The 22,226-nt window shown below is 36.7% G+C and overlaps 1 protein-coding gene across 5 annotated transcripts in view; it reads right to left on the bottom strand.

Moving 5' to 3' along the window:
- ELF1 (E74 like ETS transcription factor 1) overlaps window positions 1–22,226 on the bottom strand; it is a 108,179-nt gene that overhangs the window by 64,767 nt on the left and 21,186 nt on the right. For 2 of the 5 annotated variants that reach the window (XM_014854850.3, XM_014854852.3), the window contains exon 1: window positions 9,372–9,521. The exons of the other annotated variants lie outside the window; for them this stretch is intronic. The gene's annotated coding sequence lies outside the window, so the exon portion shown is untranslated. Of the gene's footprint in view, window positions 1–9,371; window positions 9,522–22,226 lie in introns of those variants that run through there. 5 annotated transcript variants of the gene reach the window in all.

Genomic DNA, 22,226 nt, shown 5'->3' with positions numbered 1-22,226 from the left:
ATATCCACCACTTTTAGCCTGTTACTTTTCCAATACTTAAAAGATTTTTCTGATAAGATTGGTGTGATATTAAAAAATGTGATTTTTAAAAATATTATGTCAACATTTGGAATACTCAAATGACCAATGAATGATATCACAAAATCTTGCTTAGGTAAAAGACCAATTCATTCAAAGTGCAAGGCAGACAAATGGATTTTAATGTTACAGAGGAGAAAAAGTTCGTTGGTAGGATTTCAGAGTGCCTTTACACCAACCTTTAAGAAACTAGCATTTGTTCATTTTTGATAGTATCAAAGAAGAAATCCACAATTATCTGAAGTGGCTATTAAAATACATCTCCCTTTTCCAACCAGACATCTGTGTGAGGCCAAATTTTCTTCACATTCTTCAAACATTGCAACAGATTTAATGTAGAAGCAGATAGGAGAATCTAGCTGCCTTCTGTTAAACCAAAGATTAAAAAGTGTTACACTGCTCTCAATACAGTTTTTGTTTTGGAAAACATAGTTGTCTTTTACAAAAATAATTATGTTAACATGTAATGAGTTTATTTTTCAATAAATTAATGTATTAATATTTTAATATTTTATTTTAATTTCTAATATTGGTAAATACTGATAAGTGTAACCCACATGAAAAAAGCTCTTTGGGATCCTCAATAATTTTTAAGAGTATGAGGAAGATATAAAGTTCGAGTAGATATGAAGAGTATAAAGCTTGAGAACGGCTATACTATTACAACCAGTGGTTCAAATATCCTTGCAGCTAAATCTTTGTTCCCATTACTAAATTTTCTTTAGGATGGAGTCCTAGAACTGGGATTATTATATCAAAAGGCATGTACAATTTCAAAGCATTTGATATAGGTCAATTGCCCTCCAGAAGGTTTTTTTCAATTTATACCGCCATCAATAGAATATGAGTATGCACATTTAATGGTATTTTCACCAACCCACAATACTTTAACTTTTGTCAGTATGATGAGGGGAAAAAATCAATTAATTTGCATTCCTTTACTAGTAAGGCTAATATTTTCATATTAAACAATTTAAAAACCGGTAAAAATATAATTATATGAATGCATTAAATATATTACATATTAATATAATAACTATATTATAATCAATAATTAATATATTACAATATATTAAATACAAACATTATAACTTAACATTCTCCCCAATTTTAATGAATTTTGCTGTTCTTTGTGGAAGGAACTTGGAAGGGCATAAATAAATAAATGGTAGAGGTGATCATCTATGATTTTCCTCATTAGAAAAAAAACTTGAAAATAATGATTTTATTCTAGTTGTTCTAGTTTAGAACATTTGTGATTTTTTTAACTTCAATTTAATTAATGTAAAAGTTTCTGCTTTACTATCCATATGAAAAGGACCAAATCAAACACTAAACGTACCAATTATCTATTAAATTGTCCAATTTTGAGCAAGTTACTTATCCACAGTTTCCTAAATAAAATTTAAGAGTGGGAAAAAAAGATTTATCTGTAAGAATTATATTTAAACCAGTGGTTGCAACAGCACAGCATTCTTTTGGTGTCAGGATCTCTTTATGCTCTTAAAAATTACTGAGGACCACAAAGAGCTTTTGTTTCTATGGGCTATATTTATTAATACACAAGTTCTTAACAAGTGTAGGCTTTTATTATTTATTAAATGCCCTTCAATGAGGTCCCTCCTCAGAAGAACAGCATATTGAAAAGAAAACTCTCTGGGATACATGTTTTCTTTGGTAAAATGAAGTTGTTAAAAATATAAGTTCTAGTATGCTCTCCTCATCTCACAAGATCACACAGAGCACTCTGAAGACTACTAATCTAATTTATCTGTAGTTTTCTCTAATCTTTATGTACACTATAACACATTTTTAAATGGAAGTTAATTAGTACAGTATATGTATATAATTTATGAATAAAGTTTCTACGTTTTGTTCACTGCTATATTCTCCACCATCCTAAGAGACAATAAATAACTGTTGAAGGAATCAACAAATTACATAGGATGCAAAGACATTTATTTAAAAAAATTCAGGAGATCCCCACGAACTACACAACTTAAGAACCCTTCCAACTATAAAATCTATGACTTCGACTTCCATTTGTTCTTTGTCCCTGCCACTACTTATACACAGACTGTGGGAAATCTCAGAGAAGAGAGCCAAGAGATGATTACGAAAGCAAAAACCTGGATTGAAATCTGTTTTCACTTTTTATGGCAATTCCCACATTTATATTATTAAATTTTAGAAACCTTATATAAAGGTTCCACATCAAGTTTATGACAAAAAAAAATCACTAAAGATGCAGAAATTGCTATCACTGTAGTGAGAATTTTAAGGAAGCAAGATGAAACACTGATTACGTCAATAAATCTGATTACATGTGCAAGTCTCATTTGGGGTATTAGCTACTTAAAAGTTTATCGGTGTCAATTAATACTATAACAATTGTGTATGTTTCATGAATCTTTTTGTTCTGAAATGTGTTTTTTAATAACGTTTGAATGTGTGATGATTCAAAAGACTAAACTTAACTAAATTATTTCTAGCAAACTACAGCTCCAACTTGTTAATGGATCTCAACTGGAAGTTACCCATCAGAAGTATGCCGAGAGCCATCTTGTTAGTTATATGGGACAGACACACAGTCTTATGTAACTTAGTTCCGAATCTAGCTAATACCACCTTTCACTGAAACAAGCAGTTAACATTTTTTATTGATGTAAAGTTTATTCATCATTTTTTTAAAATCAACTTCTACTACTCCTCAAATCAAACATTATTTCTGTTATTTATAAATGTGAGGCAAAAAAAACCTCTACCCCTTATATATCAAAATTTATTATGAAATAGTTCAACTAAAGAGAAAGAGACAAAATTCACATACCAATCATCCAGCTTTACATTCACATTTTACCATAACTTGTTTCAGATTCTTAAGAAAAAAGTCCTATATAGTTAAAGCCTCCTATATATCCCCCTCCGATCTCCTTTGATCCCTTCTCTGACTACTCTAAAATTGATGTTGCCCCTCTCTGTCCATATTTTTATACCTTTACTACATTTCTATCAATAACAGCATTGCTTTGACGTACATAATTGGGACTATGTTATATCTATTCTACTAAAAGTTTTTCACTCAAAATTATGTTTGAAATAATTGAACTCTAGTTAACAAATGACAGGTATGCGAAACTGTTTAGTGGTCAAATATATTGATGTCTGCAATTTACTGTGAAACACATCAACTGCTCATCTGTTTAGGGTCCTGGAGGATTTCACCCCTCAGGGCAATATAGCACAGTAAGATGCTGAATGGCTGAGAAAGCATCAATGGCAGGCATCTGTTTCTAGGAAAGATAATGAAGAACTTATCCATTCTCTCCATACTCTTTTGTAAAACTCTTCGCATCCCTCAATGTGACGATACTGCCCTAGAGAACTCTTGCACGTATGTTCCTTGAACCATGTGTAAGAATGTTCCCAAACTGGAAATAATCTAATGCCATCAACAAGAGAGAATAAATACATCTTGGTAGAGACAGATAATGGAATACTACACTTGAATTAAAATTAATTAAGATAAATCTCACAGAGTTGAACGAAAGAAGCAAGTCACTACAGAATATATATGATGTGATTCCATTCGCACAAAATTCAAAGGGGTAAAACTATAATGAAGAGGTTATCCAAAAGTCAGGACAGTAGTTATTTTTAAGGGGACATGAATGTGGGCAGTAGTGGGTGACTTCTAACATAAAGGACATGTTCTACTTCCTAACCTAGTTGTTGTGACTTGGGTAAACACTGTGTAATTATATTTAAACTGTATATGTTTTATACATTTTCCTACATGCACATTCTACAGTCCTAAAGAAAAAAGGATAATGAATTGCCCCATTACAATACTAAGCTTCCATTTAGTATTTTGATATAAAAATAAGAGGAACATAAACTAAGTTATTAAATCAACACCTCATTTTTATAGTTTTACTATAAAATCTTTTAGTTTCACTGTTTAAAGCACTGTTTTATAAAACACAGAAAATACCAATTTTCTTTCTTTTAGATTTTTTAAATTGTATCAGACAACTTTGCACAAACATAATGACCATTACATGACTGAGCATCCACCACACAGATAATGAACTTAACATGACTTTACATCATGTAAAGCCATACTGGTTCCTGCTACCTTGAAGAACTTCTAATACAGAGAGTAGAAGACAGGACAAGAGCAGAGCCAAGAAGACACAAATTTTAAAATACAAAAACTTCTGTAAGAAGTGGTTGCCTCTGGGCAGCAGGACTCAATGGGAATGAGTGGAGGAGGGAGGTTTCTTTTCATTATAGGCTCTTTTATTCATTTAGCTTTTAAACAATGTGCATATATCACTTTGACAACTTATTAATATAAAAATTGCTAAATCAATCTTCATGCAAACTCTAGAAGACATTCATATTGTTTACAGTTGTTTTTTAGATGTTAATAAATCTCAGGCTACAAAATATGCAGATAAAAAAAGAGCTAATACCATACCACTCAGCAATTACAGAGCAAGTGAAAGAGGAGTTCTAAATTCCTATGAGGGAAAAGAATGAAGTTGAAAAGAGAAGTTTAGGAACAGTTTTCTGATGATGAGGATGGTGTTAATTCAGCTATTTATAACTGGAAGAGAGGGAATCAAAATACTTCTGCAGAGAAATTTGTACAACCGAAGCTCAACGGCATAATTTCTCCCTCTCTGCCAACAAAGCCAATAGCACACGAGTTATTTTTTCGTAAAGGGTGGGGTGCCAATGCATTTGTAGTATAGATGAACACTCACTTTTACTATAGTATACAGACCATGTAACAAGACACAAAGATAGAGGTGACACAAAAAACTGTCTTTAGTAGGTTCTCCATACTAATGGGAGAAGGACTGCTCTGACAATTGAAAACTGCTCTAATCATTAGTAATATCCTTGAGTCAACTCAAGTTGACTGAGTTGTCCACCATCTACATGAAGCAGCTCCTAAGCAAAGGACCAGAGTATTCTAGCCAACTGATGGAAGTAGTCATTATTTTCAGACCATTTAACTGATAACACTCTTCCTCCCATCCCTACAAGAGTCTGTGAACACCTATGTCCCATTAGATGAGATGGACAGTCATGTGTTGCTGAACAAAGGGGATACCGTTCTGAGAAATTCATCATTAGGCCATTTCGTCATCGTGTGAACATCATAGAGTGTACTTACGCAAACCTAGATGGTATAGCCTACTACACACCCAGGCTACATGGTATAATCTTATGGGACCACTATCATATACGTGGTCAGTCATTGACCGAAATGTCATTGTGCAGTGCATGACTGTAACGTAAGGCAAAGCTTACAAATATACAACTAGTAATGCAGTTAAATGTCCAAAGAAACCTCAAAAACCATATCCAAGTATCACTTGGTAAAAAAAAAACAAAAAAACTTTCTGCCTCCCAGACTCAAATAATTACAAATAATAATAGTGTATTTCCCAGGAGAGAAGGGTTTTCAAAGACTGAAAATGCTACCCTAAATCAGCAAGGGAAAGTTTTCCCTAGAAACACAAGGATAAGGGAATGGAGAGAGACGCCATGAAGCACCAAATGGAATCAAAAAAGCTTACACTGGGAGAGTGATGGTTCACTGAGAGATAAAGAAGAAGCTAATTACATTTGAAAAACAAAAATAATTAGTTTAGTTATACACTGTAGTCAATATAGCAGTGGGTTGGGGAGCAGGAGAGGGAAAAGCAGAATTAGAGTAGAAGAAAGAGGGCAAGCCACCAAGGTGAAAGAAACAGCACAGCAAAAAACGGACAGAGAAAGGGATAACTGGAGTAGGGACAGGAGGCTACATAAGTTCTAATATTGGTAATAAACTACTCCAGTCACTTTCCTTACTTACTAGTGGCTGTGGGCTTCAAAATATCCCTGTTGTTTAAAAGTTCAAACATTAAAATGCTAAATAACTGACTAATCACTCTTCCTAAATCTGTAAACTCTTTTTCTGAAAGTGTGCCCTAGAAGCTCCTGCATCACAATCATCTAGGGTGTTTATTAATGCACATTGATAAACCAAACCCCAGGTCTAATGAATCAGAATCTGAGTTGAAGCCAGGTGATTGTGTTCTAAAGTCTGCAAGTTACTGCTTTAACAGGTAAATTAGGTAGGTGTTCATTTTTTCTTTGAATGGTTACAACGTACAGACACCAGAGAGATCAAGCTGAGGGCCACATGCCTTTTAAAAATTTGCCACCCCCAACTTTAGCAGGACCTGCCCAACTGAGTAGCCAAGGGTTTAATGCAGCAAATAATAACTGCTGGTACTTTGTCAAAAATTGAGAAAGAGAAATAGAATAATACATCTCTAATCTCAAAAAGCTTATATTCTTATTCTCACTGGTGAAGAAACTCTTCTTAACCTAGGCAAATGCTATTCATTCTTCGATACTCATAATTCCCAAAGATTGATAAACTTGCCTGACTATTTTAAATCTCAGTCATTTTTTGTCACTAGGCAAACAGTCTAAACCTGAATTTAACTTCTCAGTGGTTTGGTTCCATTCTTTACTTATTTCACCCATGCCAAGCCCTGTATTCCCAGACAGAATCTAAGTTTGTGAGGACAGAGCCCATGTTTTCTAGCCTTCTATGCCCTGTTTGCTGCTTAGGACAATGATGACCACACATTGTGGAGGATCTGATACCGAATTCGGTTAGGAGACTTGGAAATTTTCTAGATTCAACAGTTATATGTAAAGTAATATAAAAATCCAAATTTCAGACCTAAAGAAAGGCAGATCTAAAGTAAATTTCAAGCACCCCGATAAAACACATCAAAAAGTTAATAAAGATAGTGTATTCCCCAGAAGAGTCTCAAAGTGTCTGGTATGTATAATAAACTCTTAAAAAGGAGAAGAGAAAGTATGACAAATGGAATGAGATTACTAATTATGGGAAGGTTAAATTCAAGGTAAGTATAAGTGTCAGAGTTGAGAGACCTCTAGATTTTGTAAACTCATATGCAAAGTTTACACACACACTCTTTAGTAGAACAAGGCGTCATATTAAACAGTATTTGCCATCCTAAAAGAATGAGGTAAAATTACAGCAGAAATAAACCTTTCTTTGTATCTAGAAGTTCAAAGTAAATTCCTAACTCCTTGTATTTCCATCTCCCCTAGGCCCATCTTAAACAAGCAATGTCACAAACAACGCGTCAACTATCAAAATATTCTAATAGTGAAAAAAAGCTGTTATAAAAATTAAACAAATGCAGCATCTCTCTGATGAAAAAAGGAACTGGTCTGAACACATTTTCAAATTCATTGGTTAATGCATTTGTTTGCATATTATCACCAAGAAACTTAATTAAGGTTTTATTTACTCTTAAGGAAATACAGACCATTTCAAACAAAGCATCACTTGGTGTGAGCTAGCAGGAGCAGAGCCAGGCTGGAAGCCCCGTCGGTAAGCACTGCACCACCTCAGGCAGGGCAGACCTCTTTGGGCCGCTGTTTCTTCATCTATGAAAGTGAGGCAGTTGAACAATCTTCACTCTTTTTCAGCACCAAAGTTCTTTAAATTGGTAATTCTAAGTTTAATTCTGATGACTCAGTTTAAACTTATATTCAAGTTTATGAAAGGAAAAGAGTGCGAAGGAGACTAGCTGGTAAGTCTTACTGGCTCTTTCCCTTGCTTCCATGCTTTTTTCTCTCCCTTCTCCTTGAAGCCCCACCTCAGTCTTCTTCATATAATAAGAAACCGAAATATATGACTGGTATCTATTTTATTTATGACCCGAATCTTAATTTTAAGAAACTAAATTCTTCTACTCTTTAATAAATAAAATCTTAATTATTTGCTTATTTGTGTGCCCCTTGATTTTTCTCTTATGGGTCAATGGCTATTAAACACACACAGAAAGGGCAAAAAAGTTTCATTAGATTTTTCACATAGACCAGACTACAAGTAAATACAGCCTCTGCTTACTCAAAGGCTGACTAAACCAGCAATATGCAAACAAAGATGACAGCAAATGGCTCAGAGCTGAATTGGTAAAATGTCTGCTGTGTCTTTCTTCTAAGACCACAAAATTGAGATCTGTTAATAGCAACAATCCTTTCAAAGAGTAAGAAATACTAACTGCCTTTCTACCTCCCCTTTCATCTGACAGGCCTTCAAGCACTTAGAAAGTTAATAACAGTGAATTCCCAAAGAACCACCTAAATATCATTATAGTCAATAATAAATGATTTGGCAAGTTTTATTTCCAAAAACTTTATTCGTAATGAGTGCATATTCAAATTTTACTTTCATTCAAATTTTCAGTTTCATAAATAACTTTCCTAAATAAAATACTACTGCATCCAGCTTCTCAGAGTACCTAAAACTATAAGGCACACCAGAAAGCACACTTGCCAAAATCTCCTAATTTTAATCATGATAAGTATTTCAGGAAAAGACTGAGCAACCTTTTACTTTCACAAAAAGTATTGCTTTTTTTATTCAAAGCAAGCAAATTTTAAGAACAGTAGTACAGAAGGAAGGTCAATACATTTTCTTTTTACACAAATTGAAATACTACGTTTCCTTAGACACTAGTTTTGCTTTAAGGTTCTTACTCAGAGCAAGTTTCCAGCGTGAATTATAAAATTTTATTATCTTTTTCTAATAGTAAATGAATCATTCTAGTCTTTCTTCCTCTTTATTTAATAAGCACTTTTACTTGTTATCTAAATGACCGTTCATTTTAATTAAACTTATTTTTCAAAATTAAATGTAAGTATAATTCATCAACTTAACAAAAAAAGAAAAGAATAGAACAGTCAACGAGCAACATCTATGACTAAGTTCTCCCAAAACTTCCCTTTCACTAAAATGCCAAAACAAAACCATTGCCCCTGAATTTTTTCTTAACACCCATAGCACACATGAATAGCACAGTTTTACTTAATTGTAACTTCCCGGCTACCCCTACAAATACCATTAGATTTTTTAAAATTAAAATTCACCTAGTTTCCTTTGTGGTATAAAAAAGAAAGAAAGAAAAATCTCCTTTATTCTTAAGTCATACAGGAAAAAAAAAAAATCACACAAAATATAAAAAATACTTTACCAAGAAGATCTAAAACTTTCCAGAATTTGAATGCTTTCTTTTCCCCTAGTAGTGAAGTGTAATCAGGCATGTGACTGACTACACACATTTTTTCAGAGAGTTAAAGAACACATTCAGCCATGTTCTTCCACAGGTAAGAACCACCCTACATTTATCAGCTCAAGAAACAGCCAGAAGCAAACATTCAAAATCCTAACAAGTTACCTTCAAATATCCTTGTTTTCTTCATATATTGTCCTCTGGGCTTGAAAATAAAAAGCAATCCGGCAAGTTTTATGCTGTTAAAATGGCTCCTGTAGATTAGGGAAGTGGTGTCTGTGCTTCAGCTTATGAGTCATACATGAAACTAAGTGTGTCTAAGGGAGGCACGCCCATGTTGCTGTGAACCCGATTATTCTGCTAGGTCAAACATGCAAATCTACAGGTAAAAACAGGGGAGAGGTGTAGAAAAAGGAGAGAGGTAGAGCCAGGGAGCAAGATCTACCTTGATTAAACGATTCCTCAGCTCCTGTTAATTACCATAATTTAAAATTAATAAAACAGAATCAGAATCGACAAGGAAGCAAAATTTAAAATTGTACATTGTTTCAAAAGATAGAATCTTAATTTTTAAAAATTATTTTAATATATCAAGTAAATAAAATGATGAAAGAAAAATAAACTATGAGAGGGAATGGAAGGGAGACAGCAAACTTTCTGGTTTTTTGTAACAATGGACTGGTGAGTCTACCCTGGCTACTCATTAACCCTTATATGAAAAGGGTATATTGCTATGTAATCTGGAAAAGCCAGCAAACTGCAATACTAGATGCAGATTTATAAGTTCACTAAACAGACAAAATCCACTAGAAAATTCAAAGTTCAGTGGAAAAGCAGTGTGAATTAATCTGGTTTATCGCATAAAAAAACAAACTCAGAGTTAGAAAGGAACCAAAGTCCAATACAGCAAAATGATTTGAAATAGAACTGTAAGCTTCATAAAATCCTGTTTAAAACAAATTATCAATGCAATCATGGTTCACAACTCTACTACTTCCAAATGACAGCCACAGTTTTCTTTACCTTTCAAACAAAATTTCCCACATTAAAACCTTACCATGTGCCAGGCACCCTGCTGTGGCTCTGCTCACCATACCTGGCGAACCTAAGCGTGCCAATAGAAGATGTAGCCAGTGAAGCTTTTTGCTCTCCAACTCACCATACATCTAACAAGGTGCCAAAGCAGCTCAAACACTGCTACAACTACTTACCCTGTCCCCTGGGTGACTCTTCATTAATTTATCCTAAGAGCTTAAATTGATCAAAATGACTTGAAAGCATTAAGCACTTCCAAAAGTGCTTTAAATGATGAAATGCTGCTACTACTCACTAGCTAGCCTTCATCCTAATATTTTACAAAAAGTAAACAGGATTTAGTAAGGTTTTCTCCCCTTAGTTAAATACTTGGAAGTAACCATTTTGCCTTACTAGAGGGACAGCTGAGAGGACAAGCTGTCACTAACTTAGGAACTTTACAAACTACTACAAAACGTAATGATTGTGAACCCTTTCTGCCCATTAAGTGCCTATTTATTCCATTCCACTAATCACTGCTTGATTTATCTTTTTACTAAAATAATATACATGGTTTAACAAATTAATAAAAAAAATGTAAAAGGAAAAATACACCGCTTTTTCTACTGTCAAATGTCATATTTAGCTTACTTTAGAGCTCATTTATCCAGAATGACTATTTGGAAGCTCCTCTGAGCAGTCACAGGAGATGTTTACCAGAACACCCCCAAGTTCTTTCCCAGAGCTGAAATTTATTTTAGTCAAAATCCATGTAAGCCTAATAATTTGACTATCTCTTAGCTAATCAGAAATAGAAATTATAAAGAGTGAAAGAGGGAACAGTGAAAGGATGATGTCAGAACAAATAAGTGACAAAGAGGATAATGAGAAAAGATTTTTAAAACCCTATAAAATTATAAATAAATATAACTTCAAAAGTAATGGAATCTGAAGGCATCCTGTAAGGTCAGTAAGTTCTACATACTCCCTAAGTATATCATGATACAGTAAGTGCCTTAAAGTCGGCATTTTTTGTTTTTTATGAGGAAGATTAGCCCTGAGCCAACATCTGCTGCCAATCCTCCTTTTTTTTGCTGGGGAAGACTGGCCCTGAGCTGACATCTGTGCCCATCTTCCTCTACTTTATATGTGGGACGCCTGCCACAGCATAGCTGGAGAGTGGTACGTATGTCTGCACCCAGGATACGAACCAGAGAACCTCAGGCCGCCGAAGCAGAATGTGCAAACTTAACCGCTGCGCCACCAGGCCAGCCCCGAAAGTCAGCATTATTACAATTACGGTTTTTAAAAGACAAAGAGAATAACATCAAGTGTGCAAAATTTTTTATGAAGTATGGATACATAAAAAGATAAGCTTCCATTACTGAGAAAATCAATTTATATAAAGCATCTCATTACTTGATAATGGCAGATATTTGAGATGTAATTTAAAAGAGGAACTTTTCATATGAAGCCTTCCCTGGAGGAGAGGGGGATCTGAGCTGAGGAGACTTACCACAATAGGCAGATTTGGACTCAGCACAACCAAGACATGTGTCATAATATCTGGCTTTGCTAGCTATTGACTACAACTGGGAATATCCCCAGAAAAGCTATCCGACATAAGGGGGAAAAAAGCCTGCTCTTAAAGGGCCAAGGCACAAATTCACCTGTTTCAGAAAGCAACCTAAAATCACCAGAAAGAAAGGTACACAGTCCTTTGGTGAAAAGAGACTCACCTGATAGGCTGAAGGTGCATCTCAGTGAGAGGTGAGAGCTCTCCAGGGACTGAGGCATTGGCGGCAGCCATTATTGTGACCTAGTACAGTTGTACTGACACAGATGCCTGCAGATGCCATTGGAGTTCTTCCCCTGGCCTGTTAGTGCAGGGGTCTGCCCACCTACTAGAGCACCGATTTAATCCAGCTCAGCCAGGGCGGCAGCCTGCCCTAGAGACTGGTCCCCACAACAGCAAGCCCTCAGGCAACTTGTGGGCCCACACGGGCTGGGTGTGTGGGACCTCTGCAGCAAGGTGAGTGTGTCCACTTCTGTGGCGCAGGGTGTGCACAAGGGACCTCTGCAGTGGGGCGACTGTGTCCACTGACCGGGTTATGCGCATGGGCCAGGACTGTGTTGACGGAGTGTGTGGCTCTGCAGGCAGTGGGGCCTAACAGCTGCAGCAGACTTGTGCTTCTCAAACAGCCACACAGGAGATTGGCCCCACCTCCCAAAGTCTGAAACAACTGGGTGCTCCCATGCCTGGGGTCAGCCCCACTCAGCTGCAACCCTGAAAGAGCTGACAAGAGCCTCGCAGGCCAGAGGCCTACAGGAATTGTAAGCCCTTGATCCTAGCAACCAGCTATGCTGGGGGCCTACTCACTTAAAGAAAAACTGCAGCAGGAATGTGCTATTAGACCTTGCAGCCAACTGTGCTGGGGCTCCCCATGCCCAATAAAGTAACTGAAATGACCACAGCAGCCACATGGAGCTGAGTAGTACGACCAGCCAGCCAGAGGAACAGCCTAGCCTCCCTGGGCACCTGCAGAAAGAGTAACCCTGCCATAACAGAAGGACACACACAGCCCACACAGGGGACCCTCCTGAAACATTTGGAACTGGTGACGAATGGGAAGCACACTGCTGGGCCTCATAGGGCATCTCTTACATAAGGTCACCTCTCCAAGATCAGAAGACATAGCTGACCTACCTAATACATAGATATAAGCACAGACAAAGAGGCAAAACGAGGAGATAAAGGAATATGTTCCAAGTAAGGGAACAGGACAAAATCACAAAAAAAGAACTAAATGAAACAGAAATAATCTACTTGACAAAGAGTTAAAACAAATGGTCATAAGGATGCTCACTCTTGGGAGAAGAATGGATGGCCTCAGTGACAACTTTAACAAAGAACTGGAAAATATAAAAAAGAACCAATCAGAAATGAAGAATACAACACTAGAAATGAAAAATTCACTAAAGGGTCTCACTAGCAGAGTAAATGATACAGAAGAACAGATCACCAAGCTGGATGAAAGACTAGAGGAAATCACCCAAGCTGAACAGATAAAAGAAAAAAGAATTTAAAAGAACAAGAACAGCCTAAGGGACCTCTGGGACAACATCAAGTACACTAACATTCATATTGTACGTGCCCCAGAAGAAGAAGAGAGACACAAAGGAGCAAAGAATCTGTTTGAAGAAACAGTAGCTGAAAACTTTCCTACCCTAAAGGAAAGAAACAGACATCCAGGTACAGGAAGCACAGAGAGCTCCAAACAAGATAAGCCCAAAGAGGCCCAACCCAAGACACATTATAATTAAAGATTTTATTTTTTTTCCTTGTTCTCCCCAAAGCCCCCTGTTACATAGTTGTATATTTTTAGGTGTGGGTCCTTCTATTTGTGGCATGTGGGATGCCGCCTCAGCATGGCTTGATGAGCGGTGCCATGTCCACACCCAGGATCTGAACCGGCAAAACCCTGGGCTGCTGCAGCAGAGCGTGCAAACTTAACCACTCGGCCACAGGGCCAGCCCTGACACATTATAATTAAAATGTCAACAGTTAAAGGTAAAGACAGTCCTAAAAGCTGCAAGAGAAAGGCAACAAGTGACATAAAAAGGAAATCCTATACGGCTATCAGCTGACTTCACAGCAGAAACCTTACAGGCTAGAAGGGAGTGGCATGATATATTTAAAGTGCTGAAAGGAAAAAACCTCCATCCAAGAATACTCTATCCAGCAAGGTTATCGTTCAGAATGGAAGGAGAACTAAAGAGTTTCCCAGCCAAGCAAAAACTAAAGGAGTTTATCCCCAAGAAACAAGCCTTAGAAGAAATGCTAAAGGGACTTATTTAAGTGGAAAAGAGAAGACCATAAATAGAAATAAGAAAATTACCAAAAAAAAAAAAAAATAGAACTACCTTATGATCCAGCTATTCCACTGCTGGGTACTTACCCAAAGAACGTGAAAACACAAATGCATAAAGATATATGCACCCCTACATTCATCACAGCATTATTCACAATAACCAAGACTTGGATGCAACCTAGGAGCCCATCAAGGGACAAACGGATAAAGAAGATGTGGTATATATACACAATGGAATACTACTAGGCCATAAAAAAGGATGAAATCTGGCCACTTGGGATGACATGGATGGACCTTGAGGGTATTACGCTAAGTTAACTAGGTCAGAGAGAGAAAGTCAAAAACCAAATAATGTGACTCAGAAATAGAAGATAAAAACAACAACAAACACATAGAGACAGAGATTGGAATGGTGGCTACCAGAGGGGAAGGGGGGAGGGAAGAAGGTGAGAGGGGTGATTAGGCACATGTGTACAGGGATGGATGGTAATTAGTCTTTGGGTTGTGAACATGATGTAGTCTACACAGAAATCAAAACATAATGATGTACACCTGAAATTTATATAATCGTATAAACCAATGTTACCACAGTAAAAAATAAATAAAAATAAAAGAAGTACTTTTGGCCACCAGTAGGTAGAAGTGAAGTAAGAGATATAAAGCGAAAATAATTACCCCTTTTCAACAGAAACAAATAACGTAGCTGTTCCTGAGGAGCTGATTCCAGCTTTGCTATTACAATGTATTGCCCCTCTGCTCGGGAGGGTCCCTATAAGCATTATTCTACCACCTACAGGGATTGGGTCCTGTTTCTAGTCACAGTCTCCACAGAGGACAAACCGGCAAACAGTTCAGCACAGGTGCTAGAGTCAATCCACTAGGGTCCAAACCCCAGCTCTGCCACCTATTTGTTTGTAATCCAGGGCAACTACTCAACAATCCTGTGCCTTAACTTCCTTATCTATAATTTAGGCTAACTGTACCCACCCTTAAAGGATTATTATGAAAATTAAAATCAGTCCATGTACTACTATTCAGAATATGTACAGAACTTTCCAACTCAAAAGAAAACAAACCAGTTTTTTAAATGTTCAAACGATTCGAACAGATACTTCACCAAAGAAGAGAAACACAGGGCAAATAAGCAAAGAAAAGATCTCAGCATCATTACTCAATAGGGAAATACAAATTAAAATCACAACACCACTACATACTGTTAGACTAGCTTAAAAAAAAAACGACTGACAGTACCAAGTGCTGGTGAGGATCTGGCACAGCTACAGCTCTCACACGTTGTTGGGGGGAACGTAAAATGGTACCGCCTACTTGGAAAACAGTTTAGCAGTTTCTTACAAAGTTTAACATACACTTATCACATGATCAAGCAGTCCCACTCTTAGATATATGCCCAAGAGAAATGAAGATCTATGTCTATAAAAAAACTTCTTTGTAAATATTCTTAGCAGTTTTATCCATAATCACCAAATACTGGAAACCCCAATGCCTATGAACTGGAGAAGAGATGAACACATTGTGATATATCCATACAATGGAATACTATCAGCAATAAAAAGGTATGCACTTCTCATATATGCTACAACATGGATGAATTTAAAAGCATTAGGCTGAGCAAAGTAAGTCAGACTCAAAATATATACTCTAGGGGCCGGCCTGGTGGCGAAGCGGTTAAGCTCACACATTCCACTTCTCAGTGGCCCAGGGTTCACAGGCTCAGATCCCGGGTGCGGACATGGCACCGCTTGGCAAAAGCCATGCTGTGGTAGGCCTCCCACGTATAAACTAGAGGAAGATGGGCACAGATGTTAGCTCAGGGCCAGTCTTCCTCAGCAAAAAGAGGAAGACTGGCAGTAGTTAGCTCAGGGCTGATCTTCCTCAAAAAAAAAAAAAAAAAATATATATATATATATATATACACATATATTCTATGATCCATTTATATGACATTCTGGAAAAGACAAAACAAAAAGGACAGAAATCCTATCAATGGTTGCCAGGGACTGGGAATGAGGGGAAGGAATTGACTATAAAGGAGAAAAAGGAAATTGTTTAGGGCGATGGAAATATTCTGTACGGTAACTGTGGTACTGGTTTTATGGGCTGTGTATGTTGTCAAAAATCACAGAACTGTACAACAAAATTAAGCAAATTGTACTGCATATAAACTATCTCAACAAACCTGACTTTAAAGAGAAATCTAGGGGCCAGCCCCTGGTCGAGTGGTTAAGTTTGCGCGCTCCACTTCGGCAGCCCAGGGTTTCACCAGTTCGGATTCTGGGTGCGGACATGGCACCACTCATTAGGCCACGCTGAGGCGGGGTCCCATGTGCCACAACTAGAAGGACCCACAACTATGTACTGGGGGGATTTGGGGAGAAGAATCAATAATTAAAAAAAAAAAAAAAAAAGACTGGCAACAGTTGTTAGCTCAGGTGCCAATCTTAAAAAAAATAAAAATAAAATAAAAACAAATCTAGTTCATGTGTAATACAGAGATTAATACAATACTGGGCACTAAGTAAGTATTTCACAAACATTAGCTGTTATTATCATTATGCTTCATAGTAGAAGCAACCAGTACCAAATACTTCAGAATGACAAACTTTAACTAAATCTCTAAACTTTTATGTAAACTTTCAGGCAGCATCTTAGACTTGTGATGGAAATATAATATATTTGTACATACTGTGGGCATGTTTATTTCTAAGATTAGATATATGTATGGTCAGTGTATACATTAATAAAAAGCTATAATGGCTGCCTGGAGGAATTTTCAACATTTATATCTGAACTATCAGCTGAGAAAGACTAGGTCAACTGAGTGAATTTATCAAATGCTAACTAAAATTAAGACACTGCTTCTTTCTTTCTTTAAAATAGAACTTACGAAAACAATTTACTGTGTTAAGTGAGTACTCTCTTCTTCCTTTTTATTATTACTTCTTCTCCCTGAATTCAAATTTGAAAACTTCTAGTACATAAAAATATAGAACAGTCTAATTTTCACATCTAGGAAACCTGGGCTAATAAAACAGTTGGTTTGAATTCGTCCCTTTGGTCAGGAACTAACATGCTATCATGCTACTAGAGATGGAAGAAGAAAAGATCAAACCACTAAAATGATAAATTACCAAAATCACTGTTTTTTACTATTTAAATATAAAAATAAAATTTAAAAGACTGAGATTCAGTGTTATAAATCTTTCAGTGGGACCCAATTAATTTTCTTGATATGAACACTTCTCAAAGTGAAATCCCAGGTTCTGAGCATTGTGTAGCATTTCCAAATGTGAGCTTAAATGTAAAACATGGTTAATTCTCTATTACCTATACTGGCTTGGTTAAACCAAGGCCTCCTTCCCACCTCCGCACAGACAGGTTACTAGGACTCATCCATAAGGAACATCTTCCTGGACAAGTGTGTGTTTTAAAGGCCTACCAAAGTCAAAAGCAGCCATGGTTTTGTCTGGTTTTGCTCACTACTGTATTCCTATCACTAAGACAGGGCCCAACACATAGCAGAAACTCAGAGACAAGAACAAATAACTTTTCTACAACAGTTCTTGAGGGGAAATTATAGCATATCAGGATTTTACTACACATTGAAATATTTTTAAAAGACATAATTTGGTATATGATTTGATATGGCTGAATTCAAGTAACTACCTGTGTTACAAGATCCTATTGTAGGTTTGATTTTGGGTGTTATTCTTTCCCCTCTTGTCAAAAATAACCAAGAATTGATTGTACAATTATATTCTTTATGATGCTCCCAGGTAATATGTTGACTGCAATCTCAAGTTCCATATAGACATGATATTGTACCTCTTACAATTAAATTTTAAATTCAATATTAAAGACAATAAATTTTTTACCTATACTTCTCAAACTATTCCAAAAAACTTTAGATGGCAGAACACTTCCTAACTCATTCGATGAGGCCAACATTACCCTGATACCAAAACCAGACAAGGACAACACAAAGAAGGAAAATTACAGGCCAATATAGCTGATGAACATAGATGCAAAAATCCTCAACAAAATAATGGCAAACCGAATACAGCAATACATTAAAAAGATCATACATCATGATCAAGTGGGATTTATTCCAGGGATGCAGGGATGGTTCAACATCCACAAATCAATCAATGTGATACAACACATTAACAAAATGAGGAATAAGAATCACATGATCATCTCAATAGATGCTGAGAAAGAATCTGACAAGACGCAACATCCATTTATGATAAGAAACTCTGAATAAAATGGGTATAGAAGGAAAGCACTTCAACATATTAAAGGCCATATATGACAAATCCACAGCCAATATCATACTTAATGGTGAAAAACTGAAAGCCATCTCTCTGAGAACAAGAGTAAGACAAGGGTGCCCACTCTCGCCGCTTCTATTCAACACAGTATTGGAGGTTTTGGCCAGAGCAGTTAGACAGGAAAGAGAAATAAAAGGAATCCAAACTGGAAAGGAAGAAGTGAAACTCTCACTGTTTGCAGATGACATGATTCTATATATAGAAAACCCTAAAGAATCCATCAGAAAATTATTAGAAATAATCAACAACTACAGCAAAGTTGCAGGGTACAAAGTCAATTTTAAAAAAATCAGTTGCATTTCTACACATTAACAACAAACAAGCAGAAAGAGAAATCAAGAATACAACCTCATTTACAATCGCAGCACAAAGAATAAAATATCTAGGAATAAACTTAAGTAAAGAGGTGAAAGACCTATACACTGAAAACTATAAGACATTATTGAAAGAAACTGAAGAAGACATAAAGAAACGGAAAGATAGTCCATGCTTATGGGTCAGAAGAACAAACATAGTTAAAATTTAAAATGTCCACTACCTAAAGCAATCTACAGATTCAATGCAATCCCAATCAGAATCTCAATGACATTCTTCACAGAAATAGAACAAAGAATCCTAAAATTTATACGGAACAACAAAAGACCCCCAAATAGCCAGAGCAATCCTGAGAAAAAAGAACAAAGCTGGAGGCATTACAATCCCTGACTTCAAAATATACTACAAAGCTAGAGTAAACAAAACAGCATGGTACTGACACAAAAACAGACACACAGAACAGTGGAACAGAATTGAAAGCGCAGAATAAAACTACACATCTATGGACAGTTAATCTTCGACAAAGGAGCCAAGAACATACAATGGAGAAAGGAAAGTCTCCTCAATAAATGGTGGCAAAACTGGACAGCTACATGCAAAAGAATGAAAGCAGACCATTATCTTGCACCACACACAAAAATTAACTCTAAATGGATTGAAGACTTGAATGTAAGACCTGAAACCATAAAACTCCTAGAAGAAAATATAGGCAGTACACTTTATGACATTGGTCTTAGCAGCGTCTTTTCAAATACTATGTCTACTTGGGCATGGGAAACAAAAGAAAAAGTTAACAAATGGGACTACATCAGACTAAAACACTTCTGCAAAGCAAACAAAAAGACAACCCACCAACTGGGAGAAAATATTTGCAAATCATTTATCCAACAAGGGGTTGATCTCCAAAATATATAAAGAACTCATACAAGTCAACAACAACAAAACAAACAACCTGATCAAAAAATGGGCAGAGGATATGAACATTTTTCCAAAGAAGAAATACAGATGGCTAATAGACACATGAAACGATGTTCAACATCACTATTAGGGAAATGCAAATCAAAACTACAATGAGACATCACCTTACACCGGTCGGAATGGCCATAATTACCAAGACAAAGAACATCAAACATTGGAATGGATGTGGAGAAAAAGGAACCCTCATACACTGCTTGTGGGAATGCAAACTAGTGCAGCCACTATGGGAAACAGTATGTAGATTTCTCAAAAAATTAAAAAGAGAAATACTATACAATCCAGCTATCCCAGTACTGGGTATTTATCCAGAGAACATGAAATCAATGATCCAAAGAGATTTATGTACCTCTATGTTCACTGCAGCATTATTCACAATAGCCAAGATGTGGAAGCAACCCAAGTGCCCTTCTACAGATGAATGGATAAAGAATATGCGGTACATATATACAATGTAATATTACTCGGCCATAAAAAAGACAAAATTGTCCCATTTCCAACAACATGGATGGACCTTGAGGGTATGATGTTAAGCAAAATAAGCCAGACAGAGAAAGACAAACTGCATGATTCCACTCTCATGTGGAAGGTAACAAATATGTGGATAAGGACAACAGACTGGCAGTTATCAAAGGGGAAGGGGGTTGAGGGGATGGGTAAAAGGGGTAAAGGGGCACATATGTATGGTAATGGACAAAAATTAGACTACTGGTGGTGAGCATGATGAAGTCTATTCAGAAATTGATAAATAATAATGTACACGCAAAATTACGCAATGTTATAAACCACTATCACCTCAATAAAATTACTGGGGAAAAAAGAGACAATATATTTTTTACTTCAGTGGATTGTAAGCAGGGATGAACCTCTGAATTACTTAGAGGAGATTTTGAAGACACATGCCTACTCCTGATACAGACTCAGTAGTGTGGGTAGAGCCAGGCTTATGAGAACCACTGCTGTGGCCATGTAGCTCTAGAACCTAATGCAGTGAGTGCTCTGCACACTGCAGCAACTCAAAAAGACAACTTGTCACCTTACTATTCAATAACCTCTCATTGTTGCGCAGACGAAATCCTCTATTTTTTTATATTGAGTTTAGAGAGAAACTTAAGCTCGTCCTTTGCTACTCTTCAGGTAAAAGCATCACATCAGAGAAAAATAATATCACAACACCCCCCTAAGTGTCCCTTTCCCTACCACCACCTGTCTGCTTTCAGTTCACTTTCACTCTGGTATCAGAGAAATCTTCCTAAAGAACAACTCTGAGTGATGTGATCATCACTCATAGCTGAAAAACACACAACAAACAAAATGTGATTCCCTAGAGGCAAAATAAAAAGCTAGACTATTTATCATGGTGTTCAAGGCTTTCACAATCTAAGCTCAATTTACCCATTTTCAACTCTATCTTCTCTACTCCTCACCTCTCCCCAGTCTGTCTGTCTGTCTCGTTCACACACACACCAGCCTTACTGAAACCTTCTGGATTGCTCCGTTCCTATTGCTCCATTCCTATTTGCTTGCCTTCTCTGGGCTTGGAAAGTACATACCTTATTTCCTACCCTATCCCTTATCTCTGCCTACTGATCCATCCTTTATGTCTTAGTTCAGATGCCTTCTCTGCATGAAGGCTTCCCTCAATAGCCCCACTTATTATTACAAGAACTTATCACAAGGCTGAAAGAGACCTTAGAGATCTTCTATCCGGTCGAGCGGTTTTTAAACTTTTCTGTTAAGCAGCTGGATTCTTATAAAAATCCTCAAGGAACCTTGATGCTATATACATTTAAGTCTTTGCTGTTTTAACAAAGCCTACAACACTGATCCAATTCAACCTCATTTTAAAAACAGGGAAAGGAGGGGCTGGCCCCAGGGCCAAGTGGTTGGGCTCCTGTGCTCCTGGCACGGGGTTTCACTGGTTCAGATCCTGGGCGCGGACATGGCACCGCTCACCAGGCCGTGTGAGGTGGCCTCCCACACAGCAGAGCCAGAAGGACCTACAACTAGAATACACCACAATGTACTGGGGGCTTTGGGGAGAAGAAAAAAAAAAAAAGAAAAGATTGGCAACAGATGTTAGCTCAGGTTCCAATCTTTAAAAAAAAAAAACAGGGAAAGGAGATCTACAGAGAGAGGTGACTTGATCAATGTCAAGTTAATGACTGAGGTGAGGTACTCCTAGGCACTTTCATTTAACAAATATTTACTGAGCACCTACTATGTGCCAGGCACTGCTCTAGACCCCTGCTATATATATATATACAGCACTGAACAAAAAAGACACATTGTTTATAAATGATCCCTACCCACATGGTGCTTACATTCTAGCAAAGGAAAGAGATAAACATTATAAATTAAATATATGGTATTTTAATTATAAACAAAATAAAAGATATAAATAAAATATGTAGTATGCTAGTGATGAGGACAAAGGAGAAAAAAATAAAACAGCAAAGCGGAGAATATGGTACTTTAGACAAACTAGCTAGGGA

This window comes from Equus asinus, chromosome 11 (assembly GCF_041296235.1).
Source record: "Equus asinus isolate D_3611 breed Donkey chromosome 11, EquAss-T2T_v2, whole genome shotgun sequence".
Lineage (NCBI taxonomy): Eukaryota > Metazoa > Chordata > Mammalia > Perissodactyla > Equidae > Equus > Equus asinus.
This window is presented reverse-complemented; position numbering and strand designations above follow the sequence as displayed.